Below are 12,260 nucleotides of genomic sequence, written 5' to 3'. Positions count from 1 at the left end.
AGCTCCAGGTTGAGCTGTTGTTCAGCATCTTAGCTGTGGAGGACAGTGTCACTGGCCCTCATATGTGGGATCCGAACCGGGGCCCTCTGGCGTCCAAAGCCAGTTCTTAACCATCGCGCCACTCGGCCGGCCCCATATGATTTTTTTAAAACAAGATTTTATTGGGGAATTGGGGAAGGGGAACAGTGTTGGGGAATTTGGGAAGGGAAACAGCCAAGTTGTCCTTCAATCTTAGTTGTGGAGAGCGCAGCAAGCTCAGCTCTAAGTCCAGTCGCCATCCGGCCACCCAATGGCAGCTCGCGGCCACTCAGCTCAAGGTGCCATGTTCAATCTTAGTTGCAGGTGAGTGTAGCCCACCATCCCATGCAGAAGTTGAACCGGCAACCTTGTTGTTAAGAGCATGTGCTCTCACCAGCTGAGCCATCCTGCCACCTGTTGGCAGCTCAGTGGCAGCTCAACTTGGGTGCAGCTCACTGGCCTATGTGGGAATCGAACCTGCAATCCTGTTGCTCAGAGCTCGTGCTCTTAACCAACTGAGCCACTCAACCGGCCCCAATGATCATATGATTTTTAAACTTCATTATGTTAATGAGATGTATTGCATGGGTTGATTTGTGGATGTTGAACCATCCTTGCATCCCTAAAATAAATCTCACTTGATCATGGTGTGTGATCTTTTTATTGTATGGTTGAATTCAGTTTGCTAATATTTCATTGAGGATTTTTGCATCTATGTTCATCAGGGATATTGGCCTGTAATTTTGTTTTCTTGTGGTACACTTGTTTTGTTTTGGTATCAGCTTTATTCTGGCCTCATAAAATGAATGTGGAAGTGTTTCTTCCTTTCTGCCTTTTGGAAGAGTTTGAGAATTGTTATTAATTATTCTTTGAATGTTTGGTAGAATTCACCAGTAAAGTCATCTGGTCCTGGACTTTTTGTTTGTTTGGGGGAAGTTTTTGATTGCTGATTCAATCTCCTTACTAGTAATTTATTCAGATTTTCTATTTCCTTATTATTCAGTCTTGGAAGGTTGTATGTTTCTAGGAATTTATTCATTACTTCTACTTTGTCCAATGTGTTGGTGTATTGTTATTCTTAGTAGTCTCTTTTGAATCTACGTATTTCTGTGGCATTAGTTGTAACATTTTTTCTTTCAATTCTGATTTTATACATTTGAATGCTCTTTTTTTTTCTTAGTGAATCTACCTAAAGTTTTGTCATTTTTGTTTATCTTTTCAAAGAACCAGATCTCAATTTCATTGATCTTTTCTATTGTCTTTTTGTCTCTTATCTTCGTTATTTCCTTTCTTCTACAATATTAAATTTGGGCTTCATTTGTTTTTCTTTCTTTAGTTCCTTGAGGTGTAAAGTTAAGTTGTTTATTTGAGATTTTTCTTGTTTCTTCAGGTAGGCATTTATCACTATGAACTTTTCTTTTAGAATTGCTTTTGCTGCATCAGATAAATTTTGGTATGTTGTATTTCCATTTTCATTTTTCTCAATATATTTAAAAAATTTCTCTTTGATTTCTTTATTGACCCATTGGTTGTTTAGTAGCATGTTGTCTAATCTCTGTGTATGTGTGAATTCTCTAATTTTCTGTTTTAATTGATTTCTAGTTTTATACCATTGTGGTCAGAAAAGATGCTTTATATGATTTCAGTCTTCTTAAATGTATTAAGTCTTGTTTTGTGCCCTAATATATGATCTATTCTAGAGACTGTCTCATGTGCACTTGAGAAGAATGTGTATTCTGCTGCTTTTGGACAGAATGTTCTGTATATGTCTGTTAAGTTTGTCTGACCTAATGTGTCATTTAAAGCCAAAGTTTCCTTATTGATTTTCTGTCTGGATAACCTATTCATTAATGTAAGTGGGTATTAAAGTTCACTACTGTTATTGTATTGTTGTCTATTTCTTTCTTTAGGTTTGTTAATACTTGCTTTATATATTTAGGTCTCCTATGTTAGGTGCATAAATGTTCACAAATGTTTTTCCTCTTGTTGGATTGATCCCTTTATCATTATGTAAGGCCCTTCTTTGTGTCTTATCACAGCCTTTGTTTTAAAATCTATTTTGTCTAATACCATTATAGCTACTCCAGCTTTCTTTTGGTTTCCATTTGCATGCAACATCTTTTTCCATCCCTTCACTTTCATTTGTGTGTGACTTTACATCTGAAGTGAGGCTCTTGTTGACAGCATATAGCTGGGTCTTGTTTTTTATTTTTAAAAATTCCTTCAGTCACTCTGGCTTTTGATTGAAAAATTTAGTCCATTTATATTTAAAGTAGTTATTAATAGGCATATACTTATTGCCATTTGTTCATTGTTTTCTGGCTGTTTTGTGGTTCCTTCTGTTTCTTTCTTTTTCTCTTGCTCTCTTCCTTAGTGTTTTGATGACTTTTTTAGTGGTATGCTTAGGGTTCTTTTTCATTATCTTTTGTGTACCTACTGTAGGTTTTTTGCTTTGTGGTTACTTATAACAGCCTATTTTAAGTTGATAACAACTTAAGTTTGAATGCATTCTAAAGCTCTATACTTTTACTCTCCTCCCCACATTTTTTATTCTCGGTGTACATTTTCCATCTTTTTATCTTACATGTCCCTTAACTAATAATTGTAGTTGTAGTTATGTTTACTACTATTGTCTTTTAACCTTCAGACTAGCTATGTAAGTGATTAATCCACCACCTGTAGTACAAGCATACCTTGTTTTATTGCTCTTTGCTTTATCACACTTTGCAGATACTACATTTTTTACAAATTGAAGGTTTGTGGCCATACTGCATCGAGCAAGTGTGTCGGCATAAAGTTGGTGAGAATTTTTTAGCTATAAATTATCTTTAAATTAAGGTATGTACATTTTTTGAGACATAATGCTATTGTACACTTAATAGACTACAGTACAGTGGAAATATAACTTTTATATGCACTGGAAAACCAAAATATTTTTGTGACTCACTTTATTGAGATATTCACTTTATTGTGGCGATCTGGAACCAAACCCACAATAGCTCCAAGGTATGCCTGCATATATTTACTTTTATCAATAAAATTTATACTTTTATTTGTTTTCTTAATACTAATTAGTACCCTTTCTTTTCAGCTTAAGGAAGTCCCTTTCATGTTTGTTGTAAGGTTGGTTTCATGGTGATGAATTCCTTTCAATTTTGCTTCTCTGGAAAACTCTTTATCTCTCCATTCTGAATGGTAACTTTGTCAGGTAAAATATTTTTGGTTGAAAGCTCTTTTTTTCTTTCAGCACTTTAAATATATTGTGCCACACTCTTCTGACCTGCAAAGTTTTTGCTGAATAATCTGCTAATAGTCTTATGAGGGTTCCCTTATTTGTAACAATTTGTTTTTCTCTTGCTTTTTAAAAAAAAACAATTTATTATTTATTATTATTATTAAACTTTATTGGGGAACAGTGTGTTTTTCCCAGGACCCATCAGCTCCAAGTCATGTTGTTGTCCTTCAAACTTAGCTGTGGAGGGCTGCAGCCCACCACCCCATGCGAGAGTCGAACTGGCAACCTTGTTAAGAGCATGCCCTCTAACCAACTGAGCCATCTGGACACCCACCAGCAGCTCAGTGGCAGCTCAGCTCAAGTCTCATTGTCTTTAATCTAGTTGCAGAGGGCACAGCTCACTGGACCATGTGGTAATTGAAATGGCAACCCTGTTGCTCAGAGCTCGTGCTCTAACCAATTGAGCCACCCAGCCGCCCCTCTTGCTTCTTTTAACGTACTCTCCTTGTCTTTAACTTTTGACATTTTGATTATGTGTCTTCCTGTGGGTCTCTTTGGGTTAATCATATTTGGAATTCTCTAGGCTTCCTAATCCAAATGTCTGTTTTTTTCATTCTCTATGTTAGGAAAAATTTCAACCGTTTTTTCAAATAAGTTTTTTCTCCTTCTCTCTCTCATCTCCTTCTAGGACTCCTAGAATGTGAATGCTAGTCTACTTGATTTTGTCCCATAAGTCCCTCAAGCGATTTCACTTAATTTTTTTTTCCTGTTCTGATTTGGTGAGTTCCTTTGCCTTGTTTTTGTCTTCAAGTTCACTGATCCTTTTTTCTACTTTGTCTATTTTGCTGCTGAAACCCCCTCGTGTATTTCTCAGTTTAGTTTTGTATTCTTCCTCTCTATGGCTTCTATTTGGTATTTTCTTATGTTTTCTATCTCTTTATTGAAGTTTTCACTGTGTTCATCCAGTCTTCCCCTGAGTTCAATGAGAAACTTTATGACAATTACTTTAAACTCTTTATCAGTTAGATTTTTGTTTCCATTTTATTATTAAGATTATTTTCCTGAAGACATATTTTTTCTTTTGTTTGGAACGTATTTTTTTATTTCCTTATTTTGATTAACTCTCTGTATTTGTTTCTATGTATTAGGTAAAATCTTTCCCAGTCTTGAAGGAGTGGCCTTGTGTGGGGGAATTTTATCATTTAACCTTGCACAAACTTTTGATTGTCTCTCAAATCTTTGTGATTGCCCATGAAGCCATTTTTTTTCTAATACCTCCCAGTTCTTGAGCATATACCAAGATCTGTCAGTGTCCCAAAGGGAGGGATCTCAGTCAGCACCTATATTCAAGCTGATTGGAAGCCAGACCCTAAGGCAGTACCTTTTAAAGCATGAAAATAAATACAGTCCTTTGGGACCACAATCATAAGCTCTGCTAACAACCAGACCAGGCAACTTGGAGATATTCCCTGGGTGACAGTCTCAAAAATTAGGGCTCTAGACAACTGTCTTTTCAGATTCTGTCTGCTTAGTTTTCATTGCCTTCTCCTCTCTGTCTAATCTCTCTTATAAGGATACTTATGATGGCATTTAAGGCCCACCCGGATAATACAGGATAAGCTTCTCCTCTCAAGATCCTTAACATAATCATATCTTTTTTGGCATATAGAGTAATATTCACTTTTTGGCATATAAGGTAATCTTCATAGGTGTTAGGTATTAGGAAGTTAAATATCTTTGGGAAGGATACAATTTCTCAACATACCATACCTTTCCTACAACTCAGAATTCCAGAGGACCAGCTCAGGCAATAGTCCCAGTTGCAGGCTCCGATTGGCCAGCTTGAGTCACATGTCCATTCTTAAGTTAATTACTGTAGCCAGAGCACAGAGAATCTCTGGTTGGTCAGGCCCTGTTGTACTTCTAACCTTGCCTCTGGAGAGTGGGGCCAGCCTTATCTAATCACATGGGCCAAGTGGAATCACTATGGGAAGGAAGAAGGGTGGCTCTCCAAAGAATGGCGCATAAAATACATATGCTCTGGGAATGAGAAGGGTTTTGATGGGCTTTCCAGACAGAGATAGAGCATGAGCAAAGGGTAAGAATCAGGAACATCAAGGCATAAGAGTGATAATAATAACCTCCCTCTTATATTGAGGTCTGTTCACAGAATTTTGCATACACTAACTCATTTATTTCTTATAACACCCCATGACAGAGATGTACTGTTGTTATCTCCATTTTTACAGATGAGAAAACTGAGGCACAGAACAATTAAGCAATTTCCCCAAGTTCTCATGGCTAAGAAGCACAGAGATAAGATTTGAACCAAGGAGATATGTGCCTAAGTCTGTGCTTTTAATCTCTATTTTTGAAATAACAAATAATACGAGGTATGACAATTAAGTTTGTGAACTTGTTGCAAGGATGTTGCCAACCTTTTTTTGATATCAGAGAGATTATTCATTATGAATTTGTACCAACTGGACAAGTAGTTAACCAAGTTTACTATTTGGAAGTGCTGAAAGGGCTGTGTGAAAAACTTAGACAACCTGAACTTTTCACCCACAATTCATGGCTCTTGCATCATGTCAATGAACCAGCTCACACGGCACAGTCTGTGAGGGAGTTTTTAGCCAGTAAACAAATAACTGTATTGGAACACCTCCCTACTCACCTGACCTGGCCCCCAATGACTTCTTTCTTTACCTGAAAATAAAGGAAATAGTGTAAGTAAGGTATTTTGATGACATTCAGAACATCAAAGGTAATACGACAATAGCTCTGATGGCCATTCCAGAAAAAGAGTTCCAAAATTGCTTTGAAGGTGCTGGCTTTGTTGCATAGCTTCCTAAGGGGAGAACTTTGAAGGTGACCATAATGATATTCAGCAATGAGGTACGTAGCACTGTTTTAGGATGAGTTTGTGAACTTAATTGTCTAACTCAATAGTTTGGTAAGAAGGTAGAGGATGTGTGGGAGACAGCCTGGAAAGGTTTGTGGGGGGCAGGCTGCAGAAAGCCTCAGAGGTCAGGCTGAGTCACTGGAGCTCTGTTTAGGAGATCACAGACCCAGGGGGTAAGAGCAAAGAGTCATGTGACCAAGACAGGGCTTCAATGGGGACAGGAGAGAGATGAGCTGAGGGAGGGGATGGGCAAGGTGGCTAATGCAATGATGGGAGCAATGGAGAGGAGGGCCTACAAGAGGGCCAAAGGGTGGAATGAGAAGGAGAGGCCACCTCTGAAAGACACCCCAGGGGACAAAGCAGCAGGTCTTAGAGACTGCAGACCTGGGGGCCCCCATGACACACACAAGTCAGTTGGGAGAAAGAGGCAATTTGAGGGCAGAGGGGGAAGGGGTTATTTTATGTGGGACTTACTGAATTGAGGTGATGGTGATGAAGTCCTTCATTGATCTCTGAACCCCTCCTTGTTCATAGGTCACTCTTGAGGAGAGATGGCCTGGAGAACTTCTCTGAGGGGAGGTGGGCAGAGAGAGGGTATCTGGTTTGCCTTACAGCAGGTTACATTCCTAGGGAGCTGTGCCTACCCTCCAGCAAGCTTCACTCAGCCTGGAGTGTGCCTTCATCCTCTGTAGCAGTTCATCTTTCCCGGGAGCAATGACGGGCAACAGACGATCTATGTAATAAGTGCAGGGAGAGAGCAGTTCTGCCGAGGACTTCAGCAGAGCAGGCCGCAAACTTGAGGCCTCACTGCTCCAGGCTCTGGCATTTCTGGCCCTCTTGCTCCCACCTTGGGCCTGTGGCCTGAAGACAGCAGGCTACTGTCTGGGGTCTGAGCCCCAATGCTGCTGTGCCTCCTCCCAGCAAAGGTTCCCTCAGGAAACTTGTGTTCAGAGTGTTTGTGTCACAACACTATTTTGAAGAGAGGGACACTCTGGGTACCCTGCTTTTGAATATAAGATTCTGGGACCCCCAACAAATGTAGCTCAGGGACAAAGACATCAGTTTATCAGAAATGACTCTAATGACTCAGGGCTCGAGGGAGACCTGGGAATTTATGAGGTCCGCCCCTGCCTCTGACTTGCACACTTGATTTTTTTTTTTTAAGATTTTTATTGGGGAATTGGGGGAATGGGAACAGTGCTGGGGAATTGGGGGAAGGGGAACAGACAAGTTGCTGTCCTTTTGTTCTTCAGTCTAGTTGTGGAGGACGTTGCTTCACTGGCCCAAGTTGGCACCATCATTGCGCTCTTCCCGGGCGAGGCAGATCAGTCGCCGGCTTCTGGACGGCCGCTCACTGCGGCTGCTGGCCGCTCACGCTGGCTGCTGGCTACATACGGTAGCCCATGGCAACCCACTGCCACAGGGGCTGCAGCCTACGCCGTCGCTGGCGACTCATAGCAGCCCAGCTCCAGGTTGAGCTGTTGTTCAGCATCTTAGCTGTAGAGGGCAGTGTCACTGGCCCTCATATGTGGGATCCGAACAGGGCCCTCTGGCGTCCCAAGCCAGTTCTTAACCATCGCTCCACTCGGCCGGCCCTCACACTTGATTTTAACTGCCTTGGCTGCTCATGTTATCAGAGGATCAGTGAGAATGTGGGTAGAGCTGGGTTTGGTCTCCCAACCCCCAATTTGCCCTCTACTCCTTTTCTTCAGACAGGTGTGTGCATGCATGTGCACATGCATGTGCGCGCACATACATATCTAACTCTTTAGTCACCTGCTCTGGCCTTCTGTGGCCAGATAAACCCTTCTGTGTTTTCATAGCTTCCCCCAGGCCAGGCCTTAACCAAGGGCTGCGAGCTGGCACTGGCTGTAAAAGAGGTTCTCTGGGGAATCTGAAATTGAGCTCTGAGATATGTGCTTGGACTCAGCATCCATTCCATTCCTTCTGGTGCTGCAGAAGCTGAAAAGCTAAAGACTATATTTCCCAGACTCCTGTGCACTTAGGGTTTTAATTCATGAGTTAGGTTCTGCTAAATGGATGCACTGGCATGAGGTCTGGAAGGCAGAAGTGAAACGAAGCCAGCTTCTTGGTCATTGGCTGTTTGCTGAGGGCACATGGCTTTCCCTTCAGCAGCATTCCCATGTTCCGTCACCAGCTTTTTGGGATCCCAGATGCAAGTATGGTAGTGACACTGGCTTCCAGACCCTGAGATTGCAGCTGCAGCCCTGTGTCCCAGCGGTGGCCCCCGGGTCCCTGCTGGGTGAGGGTAGTGCCTCCCCAGGTGGCCAGCTCAGCCGTGCTGCTGCACTTCATTCTGTATTCCCAGCCTGCAGCTGATCCTACAGCACTTCCATGACTTCGTAAGCACCCAATTCCCTATGAATTCCCTCTCTGCTTAAAATCATCGCATGGCTTCTGTTTCCTGCCCTGGATCCTGATAGAAAGTCACAAATGCACTTTGTGCCAACAATTCAGACTTTTAGTACGAATCTGACAGGCCATGAGGGGCCCTAGGACCAAGGCAGCCTGGAAGGACCACGAAAAAGCGAAATTGGGGATACATAGTCTGCAGAGGGACACACACACACACACACACACACACACACACCACCTTGGGAAGAGGCAGAGGGGCACTTTCTCCCCTCCTGATGCTTCAGTATTTGGGGATCCCTGGCCACACATAGCCTTGTGTGGCAGGATGACATGTTGAAATGTTAATTCATATTCTGTGGTATCCCCATCCCGGACCTTGGCCATTTCATGCGGTAGCCAGCAGGACAGCTCTTGTCTCAGGGAAGGGATGACTCAGCACAGAGAGAGAAACAAGCAGTCCTGGCCTGGCTGGCCTTTGAGTTTCAACATTGCAGCCCTCAAGGGGAAACAGAAATGACTCATGTGGCTGAACAGTTCAGGACCCTGGGTAGGTGGGATGACACAGAGCAAGCTTCCTACCCTTCCTTCACCTCTTCCGGTCCACACACACGATTTCTGGAGGAGGTCTTCGGGGAGAGGCAGAGGGAAAGTAAGCAGGATGCAGATAGCTTGGGCCCCTGAGAAAGGTGAGTCCTGAGGTCACATGTGACTTTTCAGCTTGACTCATTCTGCTATCTGTTGGGTTGCTGAGTCCCAATTCTTCCAATCTGATTGGCTTAGCTGATCTTTTTCAGTGAGGCCTCACTTCAAGGTCAGTGACCAGCCTATGAGGAGACAGCCTTTGGCTCCGGTGACCACCTCTGGTCTAAGCCATGGCCAAGAGCTGGGTCGCATGGATTGAGGCATGGGTGCCATACATTGGAGGCTTAGAAGGGGCTGCAGGTGGGGGCACAGCAGACACACCTAGTCCCGGACGTCCTGCTCCTCTCACAGACGGCAAGTCCTCCTAGGCAGGGCCTGGGGCTAGAGTGCTTCTGTGGTTCTTTTACCTCACTGGCCCATAATGGAGCCACTGAAGTGTCACCTCCAAGAACTAGGAGTTTTGCCAGATGGAATGTTTATTTGCTTTTGAATTTTTCCATGTTGCAGGAAGCTGCTTTGTTAAGAATTCCAAGTATTACAGCAACAAATTTCATGCCCCAGTTTTTGCTAAATGCCGTGCAAGTTTGGGCCTATCGCCTGAGTACCCTGTGTCTCAGTTTCCTAATTTGTAAATATATACACCTTTTGGGAGGCTTATGTGACATTCATAGCATTAAAATGCTATGAAGGAGCCCAAAATAGGCTCTGTAAATACACAGCCTGTGATCTCAGTCCTCCTCTTCCCTGACTTTTCCCCACCTGGGCCCCCAGCCCAGACCCCCCTCCCCGCCCACAGTCCCCTCAGATCGGAGTGGAGAGGAAGAGTCCCCTTTGCCCCTGGGCAGGCACACTGAGGGGCTGGGCCTGGCCGGGCTGGGGCAGCAAGGTGCTGACAGAGCCTTTCTCCCCATGATGGATGGCCCGCTGGCTGGAGCTGTAGTTCCAATTTGCTCCCCATTTGGACAGCCACTTTACCCACAATTCAACTTGTCAGGACCACAAATCACTGTGCAATCAAGCCAAGAAGGTGGGGACAGGCAGAGACCAGAGTCAGGGGCACAGTGGCTCCCAGAGGATCCTGGGCTGGGGCGAGGGGCCACGGGGCTGGGGTGCTGATGATACGAGACTTGACTCCATGCTGGGCTCCCTTGTCTCTCCACGCAGGCCTCCGTGAGCTCCAGCCATCCCCACGGTACCGGATGATCTGCTCTATATCCAGTCCTAACCTTGCACCCTTCCCAGGTCTCTGCCCAGGTGTCCTTCATCCCCCAAAACAAGTACAACAAACCCTGTCCTACTGCTGCAAACTGTCGTGTGCCCAGCTCAGTCATCCCAGCTCCACTTATACTTAGAGATCTCCACAGCCTTTTTCTGCCTTCTGCTCCTTCCATGGGACTGACCCACCCTACCTCCAGGCCATAGGAGTTAGGGCCATTCATTCACTCATTCATTCATTCTGAAAACATTGAGCTTTCACCTTGTCACGAAGGCGGGCAAAACTGTGAGCCCCACAGTCCAGTGAGGATGGCAGACATTAACTGACCAATGAAACAGAGACGTGTACCACCTCCAACTGAGACAACAGCTGATGAGGAAAGATCCTGGGAGCAATGAAGGCATGGAGCTGGAGGGCCTGCCAGGCGTACAGTCTCTCTTTACAACCTCCCTTTCAAGCTCTGCTTAGGCTCACCCCCTCCAGGAAGCCCTCCCTTGTTGCCCATCTATATACCCCATTAATGGGCCCTTTGTGAAGGGTCTCTGGATTTAAGACTTCTCCTGGTGGTGCCTTATCTTTCTGTTAAGATCCCAAAGGTCTTCGAAGACTCCCCCATTACAGGGGTCTGCCTACCCTTCACAGGACTCAGCTCAGATAATTCCTCCTCCACGAAGCCTTCCCTGGCATGTGTCTCAAGCCTGCCAGCAACTCCTTTGGCCCCCACCACACCCTGGGCTCAGAGGGCATTGGAGTTGCCCCCTCGCCTCCACCAGGTGCCCCTGGGGCATCAGCTTTACTTTGTAGATTTAAAGATCTCTCCTCCAGTCCCACTCTTGCCCCCAGGCCTCTCCCACCTCTGCCCTCTGCTAATGATGATGTACAGGCACAGAGAGCAGGGACTCTGCTTTGATCTACAGCAGCCGCCTCTCCTCGTGATGGATTTCCAGGCCTCAGAGATCACTTTCCCTGGCCTGGTCACAGTGCTCCCGGCTTCATCTTGCTGGAGGAGCTGGTGCTGCTGTGCTTGGAATGAACGAGGAAGGTGACTTTCCCTGTGTCCCCAATTGGCCAGGTCCAGGGAGGCAGCTGGTGGTGAGGGAGTTAGACCTCACTGCTGGTAGGGCAGGGCGACTGACAGGCGACTGAGTGGCCTCTGAGTGCTGACCTAGCCCTCCTCAGAGGGACCAGAACTTGGAGGGGTGAAGCAGAGAGTGAGGTGTGACAGCCAGCAAGCTTCCCCCCACCCTGGGGACCTGGGAGGTAGAGGCAACCCACCACCCCTCCCAGTCCAGACAGAGTGTCCCCATGATGAAATCCTATCGACAGAGCAAGCCCACTTTCAACCACTCCAGTGTCTGAACATCTGCTATTAGACAAAAAGCAAATGAGGGGACAACTGTTCTCTGTCGAGAGGAACTAACTCTAGAATCCTCTGCGATGAGTTTTCCTGGTGAATTTCAACAAGGATTTTTTTTCTTGGCATTGATTTATTCTCCCAACCTTTCAAGCACTCATGGCTGTATAAAGGGAGGACTGCGCACATCAGAGGTGGGTTTGCTGAGCTGATCTCAGCAAAGATCCATCCACCCACCAGATATGTGGGGGTTGGCAGGAGCGGGGAGGAAGCTGCGGCTCTGCCCTCTGCAGGGGCTGTGCTCACATGTCTGCCTCCCAAGGTGGGCTGTTCTGATATTTAGAGATCTGGGGGTTTGGACGTGGGCAACGACCCCATGCTTCTAAAAGGGGCTGAGCAAAGCTCCTTCCACCCCTGGGGCTCCTCTCCTCATCCCTCTCCTCTTCTTTCTTTCAAGGCTCTCCCTTTTGATCTGCCCTGCATTTTCATCCCCCCCACATCCCCCTTGTCCCCT

Source organism: Hipposideros armiger, unplaced genomic scaffold (assembly GCF_001890085.2).
Source record: "Hipposideros armiger isolate ML-2016 unplaced genomic scaffold, ASM189008v1 scaffold_331, whole genome shotgun sequence".
Lineage (NCBI taxonomy): Eukaryota > Metazoa > Chordata > Mammalia > Chiroptera > Hipposideridae > Hipposideros > Hipposideros armiger.
Note: the sequence above shows the minus strand (reverse complement) of the source record.